At 40.3% G+C, this 4,971-nt stretch overlaps 1 non-coding gene across 1 annotated transcript; it reads right to left on the bottom strand.

Annotated features, from left to right (window-relative positions):
• Positions 1 to 4,103: 4,103 nt before the first annotated feature.
• On the bottom strand, positions 4,104 to 4,193 carry trnap-agg. The gene is given in 2 exon segments: positions 4,104 to 4,139; positions 4,158 to 4,193. It is a non-coding gene; the product is annotated as a tRNA-Pro (tRNA).
• Between the last annotated feature and the right edge of the window lie 778 nt (positions 4,194 to 4,971).

The raw sequence follows: 4,971 nt of genomic DNA, 5'->3' as shown, positions 1-4,971 counted from the left end.
TCTGAGTTCTTTTCATTGCTGATTTTTTTTAGGTCTTTGCACAAAACAGTGTCTGCCAGCATGTCATAATAGTGATCCTGTACTGGGTAGCTGCCACCAATCCTTCTTTAGCATTGGTCTTTGTGGCTGTATGTCTCAGAGGAGGTTGCTCATGTCTTTAGTAACAATATAAAGTTTATTACATCTTATTAACTATTTGCAGGTTTTATTATACTGATGGACACATAAGGAGCAAATGACATGACTGTCTTCGATTACAACTAACCGGAATTGCCTGATGCTCCATCCAATGGCTTTGTTCTATACCAGAATAGGCAGAATTTCAGATAACTTCTGAATTAAATGTTTCATTTGAAACATTTATACAACACTTACTTTGTGGTTCCAGTCAATATTTATCCCTCAACAAACATGAAACAAACAGAAAATGCATCCAGGAAAGAAAAATAATTTAATATGAACATCTAAGTTATCTACTACCTATACTTACATTCTGCTGTATTTGCAATTATTGTCACTGTCTGTTACAGCTGTCCTATAAAAGAGTCCATTAAGCAAGACTCTCACATTTATACTTCATCTTGATCTTTTTGATTTACTTGAGCTAAAATTCACACATCCAGTATGTGTTTAAATTTTTATCTTTATTGTAGTCTTCATAATGAAAGCACTTTTAAAATTTTTTGTTGAATAACTTGCAGGTGAATGGGAAGACAAGTGTATAACTTTAACAAAGAAAATAGGAACAGGAGTAGACCATTTGGACTTAAGAGAATGCCTGGCGATCCTTTAGGATCATGGCTAATCATCCAACTCAACAGTCTGTTCCTGTTTTACCCCCAAGTCCTTTCATCCTTTTAGCCGCAAATGCTATATCCAACTCCTTCTTGAATTCATTCAATGTGTTAGCCTCAACTGCTTTCTGTACTTTTGACTGCAAATCTGGGTGAAGAAATTTCTCCTTATCTCAATCCTAAAGGGTTTAGTCCATATCTTTATCTGTTGGTCTAAGTTCTGCACTCTTCATCCATTAGAAACATCCTTCAGCATCCACTCTGTCTTGTCTTATTAGAATTTTATTTGTTTTCATGAGATCCCCATTCATTCCTTTGAACTCCAGCGAATATAATCCTAATCGATTCAACCTCTCCTCATACATTCATCCCGCAATCTCAGGAATCAGTCTGCTAAACCTTTGTTGCACTCCGTCATAGCAAGATCATTCTTCCTCATGTAAAGAGATCAAAACTGCACATCATATTTCAGATATGGTCTCATCAAGGCCCAGTATAATTGCAGCAAGACATCTCGGCTCTTGTACTTGAATCCTTTCACTGCATAAATAAAAACACCATTTGTCCTCTTGACTGACTGCTGCACCTGCATGCTTACTTTCAGCGAGTGTGTACAAGGTTAACCAGGTCTTGTTGCACCTCTCCTCTCTCTGTAACCATTCAGGTAATAATCTGCCTTCCTGTTCTTTCTACTAAAGCGGATAACCTCATATTTATTCACATTATGCTGCATCTGCCATACATTTGCCCACTCAGCTTGTCCAAATGACACTGCGGCATCTCTGTATCCTCCTCACAGCTCAGCCTCCCCACCCAGCTTTGTGTCATCTGCAAATTTGCAGATATTACATTTAGTTCCCTCATCTAAATCACTAACAAATATTGGGAATCACTGAGGTCCTAGCACTAATCCCTGCGGTACCCCACTCGTCACTGCTTGCCATTTGGGAGAAAGATCCATTTATTTTTAAAATAAAACAAAGAACTCAGGAAATGGAGATCTGAAACAAACAAAACAGAAATTGCTGGAGAAACTCAGCAGGTCTGACAGCTTCTGGGGAGAGAAAACAGAGTTAACATTTCAAGACCTGTGATCCTTCAGAACCAGAAGTGGTTAGGAGAAGATGTCTGCTGATGATATTTGAGTGTTGTGGGGGAGGAGGTGGCAGAAGGAATGAGCACATATAGAGGGAAAAATGGATTGCCACACAAAGGGATTGTAGATAGTAAGTCACAGAAAAAGATAAGCTTATCTAGAGAGCTGTAGCTGACCTGAGTTAGAAATGTTGGCATGTGAACATGGTGGTGTATTGTTGCGGTTTTGAAAAAACACCAGACATTTCAAAGTACTTCACAGCCAATGAAGTACTTTTGAAAGTCATCACCGTTGTTAGGAAACACAGTACTCAATTTTGTGCACAATAAGCTCTCCTCAAATAGTAATGACTAAATAATCTGTTTTTGAGATGTACAGGTAATTCTTCCATAATACAATCATTGCATTCTTGTCTAACCCCACATCATAGAAAAATTGCGCTTTAGAAACAACACTTAAAGTGTTGGCGATGTAATCGTGGTACAGTCAACACAAGTATTAAAAGGTCGTGCTTTAGAAACAGAGTCCCCAATTTGTCAATCATGTTACAATGAATTCACATTAACAAAACATGCATTATAGCAGAACAACCTGTATATTGAGAGATGACTACTGACCAGAAATAGCTTTCCTTTGGTTTTCTTCAAAATATCACGAGGAACTTGTTAGATTCCACAAAACCCTCAGTTTAACATCATATCTGAAAGATACCAGATCCATGGGGCATTAGCCTTAATGATTGTGTTGAAGTGGAGCTTGAACTTTATGATTTGGGAACAGAAGTATTACCAACTGAGTTGTGCTAATTGTTTCTCTGATTGTCCAGTACTGGATTTTAGATCTAACAGTTCGGTGTTCTTCTGCTGGTAACCCTGTGAACCAAGAGGAAAATTGCCACAGAGTACAGCCCAAGGTCTGAACCTGGACATCTTTTAGTGCCAGTGTGCTTCAGTTACAATATGATTCTACTTTCTCACTCCTGTTGTCTGACATTGGCTTATCAGGAAGATTTGCAGATTAAGAACCAGCCAGCTTGGCTACATCGTGAACCCACTTTCTGAAGCCATTAAGTCCTTGAAAGGGACATGATCCTGAAGATTTTGACTCAGTGATGGGGATGCTTCTCATTGTACTATCAGGCTTTTCTGGCTTCACATTACAATTATACAACACAGAAAAAATGGAGTGCACTCAGCCCACTGAACCCTTGCCTACTCCCCTGATTTTTCCCCATAGCCCTGCGAATATTTTCTCTTTAAGGATTGATTAAGTGCCCTTTTGAAAGGTGGAATTGAATTTTCTTCTGCCACTCCTTTAGGCAGAACCTTTGAAATCCTAACCTCATTATGTAAAGGTTGTTTTGGTTGTTATGTCAATTAACTTCAATCTGCATCCTTTTATTTCAGGTTCATCTGCCACTAGAAACTGTTCTCCTTGTTCTGGTACCATGGCCTGTGTTGCATTAACTGGTCTCAGTTGGGAAGACTTTCCTTAGATGAACCTTAGCCAGATGTCCAGATCCCACTTGATATCTGGTATCCTCTAATAGAAAGGGTGTGCATATAGATATTAATGTAAAAGAAAAGAAAATGCATGTATATATATATATATATATATATATAAAACGCAGCCTCAGGGCAGCCAAAAGCTCTTTACAGCTAAAAAAATTCTTTTGAGTTTGGTCACTGGTATAACATAGACGTTCAACAGCTGCTTTATCTCCAACAAACAGAAATAAGATAAATGACCAGATTATCTGTACTAGCAGTGCTGTGAGGAGATCAAGCTAGTCCAAGGCACATGAAGAACTCCACTTCTCTTCTACAGTGGTGTCATGGGATCTTTCACATCTATTTGATAGAGTTTCGATATGATGTCTCAGATGGCACTTCCGACAGGACTGACACCATTAGTCCTGCACTGGGAACATTAGGTCAAATGATATTCCTCTGTGGGACTTGAATCCACAATTAAGCAGGATTGGACTTGGTTTATAATGCCTTCCACAAGTAAACCATACAGCTGATAGAAAATTTAATGCATAGACATGGTTCAGTGAAAGTCAAATGTGCGAGAAAGGACAAAAAAACTAACAAATGGGTTAAAGCTAAGGCTGTGATCTCTAAACAGAAAATAAACTATTCTGGTTGTTGGAGGATCATTCAAAAATTTGAAGTCCTGATTATTTATTTCTATCATTCGACCAAAAAACAGGGCTCGTCCGGGATTTGAACCCGGGACCTCTCGCAGCTTAGACTGGTAATTTCCCCTAAGCGAGAATCATGCCCCTAGACCAACGAGCCCTCTTCTACTCATGACTGAAGATTTTTAACTTCTTTCTCAGAACTGCCACGTCTCTGCTACTTCAAGCTGCACATCAGAGCTGTATGGAATGTGGATCAGGTTACATAGAGACTCAACAGCAGCACAATACACACACATGTTCCTCATCAGCTCGGCAATGTTTAAGGGAGATGTGCAGATCTGTAAAACACAAACTTTAAACTTGAATTGAGTCCTCTGATCTAAACCAGCTGGTATTTACAGTAATATAATTAGTCTCAGTACTTGTTTTTTAAAATGCCAGGCAACTGAAAGGAATCAGAGCTGAAAATGTGTTGCTGGAAAAGCGCAGCAGGTCAGGCAGCATCCAAGGAACAGGAGAATCGATGTTTCGGGCATAAGCCCTTCTTCAGGAATGAGGAAAGTGTGCCCAGCAGGCTAAGATAAAAGGTAGGGAGGAGGGACTTGGGAAAGGGGCGTTGGAAATGCGATAGGTGGAGGGAGGTCAAAGTGAGGGTGATAGGCCGGAGTGTGGTGGGGGCGAAGAGGTCAGGAAGAAGAGTGCAGGTTAGGTAGGCGGTGCTGAGTTCGAGGGATTTGACTGAGACAAGGTGGGTGGAGGAGAAATGAGGAAACTGGAGAAATCTGAGTTCATCCCTTGTGGTTGGAGGGTTCCCAGGCAGAAGATGAGGCGGTCTTCCTCCAACCGTCGTGTTGCCATGGTGTGGCGATGGAGGAGTCCAAGGACCTGCATGTCCTTGGGGGAGTGGGAGGGGGAGTTAAAGTGTTGGGCTACAG

The sequence above is a fragment of the Chiloscyllium plagiosum genome, chromosome 23 (genome assembly GCF_004010195.1).
Source record: "Chiloscyllium plagiosum isolate BGI_BamShark_2017 chromosome 23, ASM401019v2, whole genome shotgun sequence".
NCBI lineage: Eukaryota > Metazoa > Chordata > Chondrichthyes > Orectolobiformes > Hemiscylliidae > Chiloscyllium > Chiloscyllium plagiosum.
This window is presented reverse-complemented; position numbering and strand designations above follow the sequence as displayed.